The sequence below is a fragment of the Misgurnus anguillicaudatus genome, chromosome 14 (assembly GCF_027580225.2).
Source record: "Misgurnus anguillicaudatus chromosome 14, ASM2758022v2, whole genome shotgun sequence".
Taxonomy (NCBI): domain Eukaryota; kingdom Metazoa; phylum Chordata; class Actinopteri; order Cypriniformes; family Cobitidae; genus Misgurnus; species Misgurnus anguillicaudatus.
In genome coordinates this window covers 948,394-961,273 of record NC_073350.2, presented here as the reverse complement: position 1 = coordinate 961,273, position 12,880 = coordinate 948,394, and the positions used below count along the sequence as shown (strand labels likewise).

The following is a 12,880-nucleotide window of genomic DNA, read 5'->3' as shown; positions in this document are numbered from 1 at the left end:
ATCCCATGTGCAGTGATATTTTGTCTTAACTTTTTTCTCACTTAAGTTTTGTGAATCTCATACTATAAATTGTATTTCTGTTATATGTGCTCTCTGTTGTCATTTCTGCACTTTTGGTAATTGCTGGATATCAATGTTTACAGCTCTAAATCTCTATTCTATAGCTTTGACACACCAACTCAGTGGTTTAATCGTTTACTCAGTGGCGCATGCGGTAATGATGTCATTCTGCATCCCTCCTCGCAGTGACCTCTGCACAGCCTACAGACTCTACTCCTGCCCAAGGACCCCCTGCAGCTGCTGGCCAGTCTTTCTCTGGACTCCCTGCAGCCTCTACTGGGTACCCCTCAACTCAGTTGGAGGAGAAGCATACTGTTCCACCACTGCCAAGCTATGAGCAGGATGTGATCCGATGGAACTGCTCTCAACAGCAGAGAATCTGGATGAAAACAGAAATGGAAGCCTTGGGACTGTGGCCAGGTTCTAGACCGGTGAGACATCCAATGAAGATGATCTCTTTGTGGCGTTACCCACCTCAGCCTGAGCTTATTGATGCTGTCCATGAGCTGCCGTCGCCAAAATACTTTCAACTTCATCCATTCTTCATTTGGAAACCTGAGCACACCATTATGGAAAGAGTCTGTAACAACTACACTCTGCCATGTCTGTACAGCTGCCCGAATCCCCACGTTGTCTCCTCAGGAGTCGGACGACTCTGTGTCATTATTGGTACAAGCAGCCAGTACTACATACTGGCCTCTCGGCTCAGCTGTAAAGTCTGTAAAAAGTACTGGTTTGCAGACAAACCCCAATGGATAGACATGCTGCCGAGTCGGTTCTTCAACATTTTGCCAGCTTTTATGACGCACAAGAAGGCCATATGTAAGACAGTGATGGATGAGTTGCGGCGCACAGCAAAGTCTTCCAATGATATGGCCAATCAATTGAATGAAGCTCTCCACCTCAGGTATGAGCGTGCACACCTGGCTTACCTGTCCACTGTTAAGAATGTGCTGGATGGAGAAAGCAGACTATCACAGGGGCACTAAGAGCAACAAATACTCCTGCTCCATTTGGTGAGTATGGTGATGTGGTCGGCTGGTGCGGAGTTACAGTCTCATCCCACTACTTGGTTGACTGCCTCATTCAGGAATACCACAGGCAGGAGAGCACACTCAATCTGCTCCTTCAAGGCACGTTTGGACAAGCCTTAACCCTTTAAGCGTCACCCCACCCTATTGAGTTAAGTCTACACTCTTGGAGCTTTCAAACAATATACAGTTTGTCATGATTATATTCAGTTTGTCAGATAAGAATTCATATGCAAACATTGAAGTAAATGTGGGCGTCCTGCTGTTGGAACATTGACATTTAGCAGAAAATAAATTTTTTGAGGCACACTCTCTTCATAAATGAATCAATTACTCTCCCTACATAATTTATTTTATAAAACACGGTTGAAATGTCTATTCTGGAGGCTTAGACCTTTCCAACGATATATAGTTTGTAGTGATAGATTAAAATTTACATCAACAATATTAATGCAAACTTAGGCGACGCTTAACAGTTTAAGGGCTGACCATACACGCAAGGTGGCCCGGAAAGTTATGCTTGCATCAGGTACTATGTCATCCTATGCTGTGATGAATGAAAACTGGATGATCTTGTCCTGGGTGATGCTGCAGTCTGAAAGTGATAAATCCCTGCAGCCAATGTATGAGGGGCTGTCTCATCGTTACATTTTTGCAGGACTGCCAAAAGCCAACTACCAGTGGGTTGACAGGTAAGAACCAGCCGTCACATTTTGGCCAGCCGTCACATTTTCCTTCCCACCTGTGTTATATTTCTAAAGTAAACTAAATAAAGTATAGTATAATATACAGTAAAATATAGTATAGTATAGTATAGTACAATATAGTTTGGTATACATGTTTCCTAATGTATTAAAATGTTTAATGTTTAAAATATACTTCTCTTTGTGTGTGGAACAGAGATTGCTGTGCTGCCTTCAGGATCCCAAACCCTGAGCCCCAGGAGCACCTCCTCTGGGATTCTTGGAAGACCACTGAAGCTGTATTGGCTGCTGCAACCTCTGGGCATCTCATTAACAACTGTGCCTCCTGCAAAGAATATAACAGCAACATCAACATTAAGCTGGACTTGTTCCACTGCATGCGTCGGTTCTCAAGAGAGTGTGTGTCAGAGCACCATCCACTGCACAGTGCTTTCTGTTAGTATCTGTCAACAGCTTTTAGTGTTGTGGACCAGACGGACCTAGAGAGACTGAAGCAGGCTTATGTCTTCTGTGGGATAGTGCCTGCAAATCCAACAAATTAACACATCAGGGAGCACTGCCGCACCAGGATTCCACACCCCAAAGAACTGCTTGATAGAGTGGAGAGAGTTTTCAAAGGATTCTTTTTAGAATGCGATCCTGATGGTGTGCCACTGTTCAAACCATCGATGTTGAAGACGTGGAGGATTCAGCGAGTCCACATCCTCAGAGGCTGCCTGAGTGACCCAGAGGTTACAGAGGGGATCTTCTATAGGCATGGTGGAATGGTCCAGCTGAACCATGTGAAGGGGGAGGCAGCAGCTGTACCTGTGTGGATCCCTGTGAGAGGCACCTCTCAGCAAGAGGGGTTCCATTTCCATCAGGCGAGATGGGTCACAGGCACTCAGGTATCAACAGAACTTTTCCAGGCACAAGGCATGATTGGAGTGGCACGCTGAAATTTCCAACGCCTTGTTGACCTGAAGCATCCTGGAGTTAAGTTTCCTGGAGTTTTTGATCCTGTGCTGATCATGGAACTGAACAAGCTCTCAGAGGTGGTGACAGGCCAGGCCAAGTACCCTGCCTTACTTGTCTCACAGACAGACACCAGAGAAAGGTTAGGACTGCAGTATGTGGAGCCTGGTTGTCGTCCTGTCCTTAGAGCCGTCTGTTCTCAGTGAGAGATTCCCACCCGGTGACCCACCTGAGGAGGTGACAGAGGAACATGTTGCTCAGGTAACTTAACTGTTGTACTTACAAATATCCTCACTCACTAAAACACAAAGGGGTGGTTTCCCAGACAGGGATAAGACTAGTCCTAGACTAAAATAAATGTAAGAGCTGTCCAAACTGAAAACAACTTGAACTGACATATATAAAAAATTCACCATTGTCCTTTGTTTTGCCTCAAAATGCACAAAGTAATGTTTTTAGTAGTATATATAGTAGTTATATTTCCTAATTAAACTAAGGCCTAGTCCTGGCTTAAGCTAATCCTTGTCTGGGAAACCAACTCAAAATGTACACTTTTGTATGGTAAGATTTTTTAAATGTTTTTAAAAGAAGTCTCTTCTGCTCACCAAGGCTTTATTTAATTGATCCAAATTACAGCAAAAACAGTAATATTAATAATAAATAATTGTTTTCTATTTGAATACATTTTAAAATGCAATTAATTTCTGTGTTGGCAAAGCTGAATTTTCAGCATCATTACTCCAGTTTTCAGTGTCACATGATCCCTCAGAAATCATTATAATATGATTTGCTGCTTAAGAACCATTTCTAATTATTGTCAATGTTGAAAGCAGTCTTGTACATTTTTTTCATGATTATTTGATAAATATAACTTTCAAAAGACCTGCTGTATTTTGAAACAAATAAATGAAACCTTGGTGAGCAGAAGAGACTTATTTTAAAAACATCGTAGAACCTTTTGACCGGTAGTGTAACTATGTAATCACAGATTGTAACCCAAATGAATTACCCTTTGCCCAGGATGACATCTTTGGTGTGGCTTCTCTTGGCTTAAGAACAATGATCCAGCCTGCACATCCCACCAAAGCAAAAGGTAATTCAGCTCACATATTCATCCCTTAATTATTCCTTATTTATATGAATACTACAGATAATTCAGAAATACTGTAAAAGGGGAAATTCTTTATTCTTTTCTGTCCTTTTTCCTCTCCTTTAGATGAGATGACACGACCACTGCCCTTTGCTCCCTCTCCACAAGCTGCACGCACAGGTCCCTTCAAGGCAGGTGGTTTACTTTATGTCCTGGACCATTTTCGGTGGACACAGCCCATGAGGGATTCCATTAATGGCCTTCTGACAAAGTACCATGGGCAGAAAGACCTTCTCACCCAGGTGGATGCATAGTATGCTGCCCTTGTGCAGGCTGCTTCCAGGGATCCCAATAGCCTCTTACACCCCACCACAAAACATCATATCTCACGCTATGTGAAACACCTGGCCAAGATGACGAACACAAGTTCGTCCCTAAACACCAGTTCAGAGAAACTCAAAGAGACCCAGCAGCTGTGGCATCACCTCACAGAAGGTAGTGAAACTGTAAGTGTTCCAGTGGTAACCCTGCCACCTGCCCCAGTGAACCCACCCAGCAATAAGCCCCAGGAGTTCTCGCTAAATAAGGGTGAGATTGAACAAAGGGTGAAAGAGATTGTGGAGCAGCAACAGCAACAGCAGCCTGTTATAAAAAGGACAAGGAACTGTCTTGCTTGTGGCCAGCCTAAGTCACGTTATCTTGGTGATGGCTCCTACATTCATTTTTTTATCAATCTGGGAACGTGAAGTACTTTTACTGCTCCACAAAGGTATACCAGATGTATGTAGCGGAAGGCCTCACCAATCCTCGAATGCCATTTGCTGACTTTGCTGAAACACCTTTTTTTTAATCAAGAGCTACAGGCTACAAAGCAGCGTTCTGCAGAGGCAAGACAGGTAATGGAGGAGCGGAGAAAGAGAAAGGCCATGGAGCAGCAACCCACTGGTCGCCTTGGTAGGTTCTGCCACAAGCCACTCAAACAAAGCCCTGAAAGTCCACACATACATACTGGATTTCCTGGTGTGGCAGGGAAATATGTTTATTGTCCTGCCAGAGTGTTTTTCCTATATCAGACAGAGGGGATGACTCATGAGATGACTTGGGGAGAGTTCTGTCAGTCTTCCCTTTATGAGGCTGAAAAGAATAGATGGGCAGCAGAAAAGGGAAAGTGACTGCCCTCAAGTTTTCTGGTTCTATTGTAATTATTGTATCATAAAAATATAATTCTGTATCTTGTTTGTCATGGATGTCTGTTACATGCTGGTATGTTCTTGCCTTATTAGTCTTTCTGTTTCCTTTTTGATAGTTTTTTTTTACTTAAGAATGCCATGTTGACTCCATGCAGGATTGTAAAATGTAAATAAAATAATTTGTGTTAAATATGCATATATTTTTATTTATTAATGAGAATGTTTTTACCATTGTTTGCATGGCCTGCATTGTTTGGGGCATGCATTTTATGTTTCGTTATGTTCGTTTAATGTTTAGTTTTTACTAAAAAATGATTTAAAGCAACACTAAAGACTTATTGCTCTTTGCTCCCCCTACAGGTTAGAAGCCTAATTGTTCATTACCACTGTCGTAAATATTGTAGGTCTGCCGTAAAGCAAGTTTTTGTAGTTTTCACTCGAACTACAGGGCCGCTACCCGACGGTTGGAAACTTCTTTAGTGCGGTTTTGGCCGATAGAGGGCTGCAAAGCGAATGTGAAAGTACCATTCACCCTGTTTTGAGTGGATGAACCACTGAAACTTTTTTGGAAGCGTTATTTTAAGGTAAAAAAAACTCTTTGGTGTTGCTTTAACTGAAAATGTCCTGAAAAGTCTTGTTATTTTTGTATCAGTAAAAAGTATCCATACTAAAGTTTCATACAAAAAAACCGAAGTAAAGTAATAACTGGTCCATAATCTTATTAATGAGTCAGTGTGTCAAAAGGTATAAATAACATATTCATTTTCACATTAAATGGGACTGATGTATCAGTGCGGGAAAACCTGGGATAAAGTTATAAAGTTATAACTGATTTATAATCATTTAATATATGAATGAGTGAAGGCATTTTTATTGCATTCATTTGAATGTTTATTTTTTATTAAAACATTTTTTATCTAAAAATGTCCTGAAAACTAGTTATTTATACACTAGTATAAACACTATAAAGTTCTATAACACATTGCATCAGTAAAAAGTATTCAGAAACAAGTTTCATTAAAGTAAAGTGATAACTGATTTATAATCATTAAATATATGAATGAGTAAATGTGTCAAAATGTATAAAAATAACGTCTTCATTTTCACCTTAACTGGGATTCGAACCGATGTTTCAGTGCGGCCAACCTGAGACACACCCTCAAATTTTTCCTTGCTTCTGATTGGCTAGTCACCGTTCTACAGGTATACACGGCCGGCCTTCGCGTGTAAAGTGAACATGATAACCACTACACTACAGAAACCTGCCCTACATGGAATTCTGCTGTTTTGATGGATTTTGCAGCCAATCAAAAGACGACTTTAGACATTCTCACAGGGTTTCAAGAAAAGTGTACGAAAAACATCAGACGTTCAGCCAACAGTTTGTGGGTGTGATGTCTGAGGCTGAGACTACCACTACACTACAGAAACCTGCCCTTTGTGGAATTCTGCTGTTTTGACGGAATTTGCAGCATATATTGTCGCTAAGCCACACTTTTAAGGGAAAACCCCTTTTGGCCACTTAAAAAGTGCCCATATACCACTTGTGAGGTGAATGGGACAGGCTGAAACCTACCATTGGATGTAACGTTGAAAGTGCTGTACAGCTCAAGCCTCGACTTATCAGATGTGTGGCATTTTGCTTGCTTTGATTTGTGCGCACTGTTCCTGCGAACGTGATAATACCTAAAAAATTGAAACCAGGGCAGCCAAGCAAGGCTGAAGTTGAGGGATAGACTTTCTTTGATTAATCTTGGAAAGAAATCATGTGACCTTTTACCGAAACGGATCTCAAGTCGTTTCAGGCTAAAAGGCGTGATTTGTTTCTGCTCGGTTTCGAATCGAGGGCCTTTCGCGTGTGAGGCGAACGTGATAACAACTACACTACAGAAACCATTGTGTTACTCTCGCTGAGTTGTTTTGATAGATTTTCCAAGCATTTTCTCTCTTTCAACACCTCCGTGATGTCCTATGTTTTTCATCCACTTTCGAACCGACCGTTTATCACGTACGAGGCAAATGTGACGGCCTAAATCTACACCTGCATGTATCTTTGAAAGCACTTCAAGACACAAGCAGAAACACATCACATGAATGACATTTGACATTTGAATTTTTCGAAAAGCTTACGGTTGTTTCTGCTCGGTTTTGAACCGAGGAACTTGTTTTGGCAAAGTTTGCCACACATATTTTCTATAAGCCACACTTTTGGGGTAAAACCCTCTTTTGGCCGCTTCAAAACTGCCAATATATCACTTGTGAGGTTGGAAACCTACCATTGGATGTAACGTTGAAAGTGCTGTACGGCTCAAGCCACGACTTATCAGATGAGTGGCATTTGGCTTGCTTTTATGTAAGAAGCCTCACATCGTTCCTGCTCGGCTTCCAACAGGAGGACCTCTCGCTTGGTAGTTGAACGTAATAGTCGCTGATTTTAGGAAACATTTATCCACCTTTGTCATCTTATTTCATACAGATTTTTATCATGTTTTTCATTTCAATGTCACTTAAATTCTAAAGGGGCAACCTGCTTTTGCCACTTTTAAACTGAAGATCTTTCACATGTATGGTTAAATCACTGAATGTCATTAACACTACAGGAAATGATGGCAGCTCAGCTTTGACTGGTGGAAATTGACTATACAGTATTGTTCAAAATAATAGCAGTACAATGTGACTAACCAGAATAATCAGGGTTTTTGGTGTGTTTTTTGTTGCTACGTGGCAAGCAAGTTACCAGTAGGTTCAGTAGATTCTCAGAAAACAAACAAGACCCAGTATTCATGATATGCACGCTCTTAAGGCTGTGCAATTGGGCAATTAGTTGAAAGGGGTGTGTTCAAAAAAATAGCAGTGTCTACCTTTGACTGTACAAACTCAAAACTATTTTGTACAAACATTTTTTTTTCTGGGATTTAGCAATCCTGTGAATCACTAAACTAATATTTAGTTGTATGACCACAGTTTTTTAAAACTGCTTGACATCTGTGTGGCATGGAGTCAACCAACTTGTGGCACCTCTCAGCTGTTATTCCACTCCATGATTCTTTAACAACATTCCACAATTCATTCACATTTCTTGGTTTTGCTTCAGAAACAGCATTTTTGATATCACCCCACAAGTTCTCAATTGGATTAAGGTCTGGAGATTGGGCTGGCCACTCCATAACACTAATTTTGTTGGTTTGGAACCAAGACTTTGCCCGTTTACTAGTGTGTTTTGGGTCATTGTCTTGTTGAAACAACCATTTCAAGGGCATGTCCTCTTCAGCATAGGGCAACATGACCTCTTCAAGTATTTTAACATATGCAAACTGATCCATGATCCCTGGTATGCGATAAATAGGCTCAACACCATAGTAGGAGAAACATGCCCATACCATGATGCTTGCACCTCCATGCTTCACTGTCTTCACTGTGTACTGTGGCTTGAATTCAGAGTTTGGGGGTCGTCTCACAAACTGCCTGTGGCCCTTGGACCCAAAAAGAACAATTTTACTCTCATCAGTCCACAAAATGTTCCTCCATTTCTCTTTAGGCCAGTTGATGTGTTCTTTGGCAAATTGTAACCTCTTCTGCACATGCCTTTTTTTAACAGAGGGACTTTGCGGGGGATTCTTGAAAATAGATTAGGTTCACACAGACGTCTTCTAACTGTCACAGTACTTACAGGTAACTCCAGACTTTGATCATCCTGGAGGTGATCATTGGCTGAGCCTTTGCCATTCTGGTTATTCTTCTATCCATTTTGATGGTTGTCTTCCGTTTTCTTCCACGTCTCTCTGGTTTTGCTCTCCATTTTAAGGCCATTTTAGATCTTTTTAGCTGAACAGCCTATCATTTTTTGCACCTCTTTATAGGTTTTCCCCTCTCCAATCAACTTTTTAATCAAAGTATGGTTCTTCTGAACAATGTCTCGAATGACCCATTTTCCTCAGCTTTCAAATGCATGTTCAACAAGTGTTGGCTTCATCCTTAAATAGGGGCCACCTGATTCACACCTGTTTCTTCACAAAATTGATGACCTCAGTGATTGAATGCCACACTGCTATTTTTTTGAACACACCCCTTTCAACTAATTCAACTAATTGTCCAATTGCACAGCCTTAAGAGCGTGCATATCATGAATGCTGGTTCTCATTTGTTTTCTGAGAATCTACTGAACCTACTGGTAACTTGTTTGCCACGTAGCAATAAAAAATATACTAAAAACCTTGATTATTCTGGTTAGTCACATTGTACTGCTATTATTTTGAAAAATACTGTAGGTGTGTTCAAGATCATCCGGTGCTGCGCAGACCGATCAGCGAGGTTTGCCACTTGCAATCGAGGGAGGAACTGAAGACGGAGCCGTCAAGCCGGACACCTGCTGCTTGCCGTAGTGACGTGTCCGCCGTGTTTCCTTGTTTTTAATTGCAAATGAAGTGAATTAGATGCTGAATTTGATAAAAACAAACCTTTTAATAAAAAGTTGCAACCAGAAACATTTTATATCGAATATTTTAATTGCTGCTTATACTGTATACCCGAAAATAACGGGAACAAGCCTATATTATTAAAATACCAACATTTTGAAGTGGCCATAAGGGGGTTTTCCCCCAAAAGTGTGGCTAATAGAAAAGAGAGTTTGTTATTTTCATTTTTATTTATTACACGACATAATATAACATATTTAAAGTGACACCATGTAATTTTTCAACCTTCATAATAAATTTTCAAGACCCTTGTGATAGTACATCGACTTTAAATAGGTTGAATGACATGTCTACCATAGCCTTTTTTTTTACTGTGTCTATGATATTTACATTACAATCCAGGATGCTATAGCACTCAAACTTGCTCACAGTGTAAAACCAAACCCTATTCATTCACCAATCAGATCCGAGCGTTTCTCTCTTCTCTCTTCCTCATTTGCTGCGTTCCGCTGTCACTCGCGTGACGTATTACAAAGCGGCAGACCTAAACGCATCGGTTTTCTTGGATTTGGAGCGATTTTCACACAAAAAATAGGAATAACGAGCGCCATTGCGGAAAATCCTGGTGGCGAGGGAGAGAGAGACGATGCAACAATATTTGTTTGGAAAAAGGCAAGGAAATACGTCTGGTCGTTTCTGAATTGGAAGGCTGCAGCCTCCGGAGGTCAAATATGCAGGCTGCACACGTCATCAAGCCTGGGTTATTAAGGTAAACTGAGCATTACATTCGCAAGTCATAAGCATACTGCAACAATTTACGATTAACTAAGTATAATAGTCAACTTTGTAATTGTTAATATTGTGAAATAAGACAGTCTTGATGACGTATGCAGCTTAGAATTACGACATCCGGAGGCTGCAACCTTCAGATTGAGAAATGGCTTCTGCCACGACGAGTTCCTCATCAGAAAGTTGTAACATGACTGCGTTTCTCCCTGTTGTCTCAAAATGTTGATCGTTTAGCATTTTAAATGTTTAGTTTTTAGTTTAGTTTTAAGGTTGGCCAGTTCCTTTCCTTTGCGACAGTGCTGCGGCGCTTGTGGGCTCTAGGGGCGCTAGAAGTGAAAAATACGTGTCTAGCACCCCCTAGTGGCCAAAAAGTATTCATATTTTGCCTCATATTTTGTCACAACAAAGCCTGAGAGCTCTGGGCCCCCAGGGGCACAAAGGCCACACCCCTCATGACCCACCAATCAACTATTCAGCCCCCTAACACGCCACTCTGCCAAATGATGCGCTGATGCACCTGGACCCACAGGAACCGAGACTCATACAATCTGGACATTTCTCTGTGTGTAGTTTTTTTTCAATTCAATTCAATTTTATTTATATAGCGCTTTTCACAATTTGGTAATTGTATCAAAGCAGCTTTACATAATAGATGCAGTGAAAAGCACAGAAAATCGACAGATAGCACAACATAATAAACGATAGCACAAGCAGTTAAATTTGCTACAGCTATAAATCAACATTATAAGCAAACGTATTACTAATGTAACGTATAGAAGTTAAGCCCAAAAAGGCTGCCTCCCCGGGTTGAAAAACCCCCTAGGAGAAAAAAACCCCGGAATTTTAGCCGGGGAAGTAAAAAAAGTCATAGGAGGAAAAAACCCTTGGGAGGTATATATATATATATATATATATATATACACATTGAAAAGGAAGGAAATTAAGCGGAGATTAAGCGGGTTCTGCCGGTGGTCTTTGGTCAGGCATCAGCTGGACATCACGTTGAAGAACAGCTAGTAGATCAGTTGTGTGCCGACTTTCACATGTACCGGAACTGGATCTGTTTGTCTCGTCCTCGGGATCAAGGACGAGACAGGGAGAGAGAAACAAAATCTTATTAGCGTAGGGGCCGTTCACATAGAAAACAAGTGTCACACAGTAATGTGGTTTTAGTCAGCTTGGTTCCGGACAGGCTAACTATTGCTGGTTAAGTGTATTACATATAGTTGATGATTTTAGAAACGGAAACAGAACTCGTTTGACTAAGGCCAGAGGCCCCACTGCCGTCGTTAATACTAACGTACAGTGGCAAACGGTTCTGTATGACATACTATTTTAGGGTCATGGGAAAAGGCCAAAATTGCAAGCCGGCCACATTTGGCAGTTAAGACTCAATCGAAAACCAATTCAAAGTTTCAGCATATTACTAAAGAGTATTAATGAGATTTACCATGCTTTGAAGTGTTGACGAAAAAAAAGGTTTTAATTTATTCATTAATTTATTTATTTATAAGGTTGTACAAGCTAGCTATTAGGAGATAAGTACCATTGTTAAAACAACTATTTGAAAGCCTTGTTAAAGAGAAAAGTTTTAAGTCTAGATTTAAAGTTATCTACTGTCTCTGATTTTCGGACGTCGGTTGGTAAATCATTCCATAGCTTAGGGGCTAAGTAGGAAAAGGATCTGCCACCTTTAGACACTTTTGATATTTTAGGGATAATTAAGAGGCCAGAATTTTGTGACCGCAATGCACGTGATGGATTGTATTCTGGTAATAATTCTCTAAGATATAAGGGTGCTAGGCCATTTAAGGCTTTGTAGGTGATTAGTAATATTTTAAATTGTATACGATATTTAACTGGTAGCCAGTGTAAAGATGCCAGAATTGGGCTTATGCGGTCATACTTCTTAGTTCGAGTAAGAACTCTTGCAGAAGCGTTTTGAACTAGCTGAAGCTTGTTGACCTGTTTTGCATGGCATCCTCCGAGTAACGAGTTACAATAGTCTATTCTAGAGGTCATAAAAGCGTGGATAAGCTTCTCTGCATCTGATGCAGACAACATATTGCGTATTTTTGAGATATTTCTAAGGTGGAAGAATGCTGTGCGGCAGACATTGGAGATATGGCTGTCGAAGGATAAACTGCTGTCGAACATCACACTTAAATTCTTAACCGTGGAGGTTGGCACCACAGTGCAGCCATCTATGGGCAACTTGTAATCTGTCATATTATATTTGTAGCGATTCGGTTCGATAACAAGCATCTCTGTCTTATTGGAGTTTAGCATAAGAAAGTTATGTGACATCCAGTCACTTATATCGCTGATGCAGTCTGATAGCTTAGAAAAATTTTGTGTTTCGCTAGGATGCGAGGAGATGTAAAGCTGTGTGTCATCTGCATAGCAGTGAAACTGTATGTTATGATTTCTGATAATATCTCCCAGAGGTAACATATATAACGAAAACAGAATAGGACCTAAAACTGATCCCTGCGGTACGCCGTATTTAACCAGGGAGTGATGTGACTCCTCCTCATTTACATAAACAAAGTGATAGCGATTGGTTAGATACGATCTGAACCAAGCTAGCGCCTGACCACTGATGCCAACATAGTTTTCTAGCCTATTAAGTAAGATTGTGTGATCT

General features: G+C 40.8%; 1 non-coding gene across 1 annotated transcript; it reads right to left on the bottom strand.

The window, feature by feature from the left end:
- Nucleotides 1-6,850: 6,850 nt before the first annotated feature.
- On the bottom strand, nucleotides 6,851-6,923 carry trnav-cac (transfer RNA valine (anticodon CAC)). The gene has a single exon. It is a non-coding gene; the product is annotated as a tRNA-Val (tRNA).
- Between the last annotated feature and the right edge of the window lie 5,957 nt (nucleotides 6,924-12,880).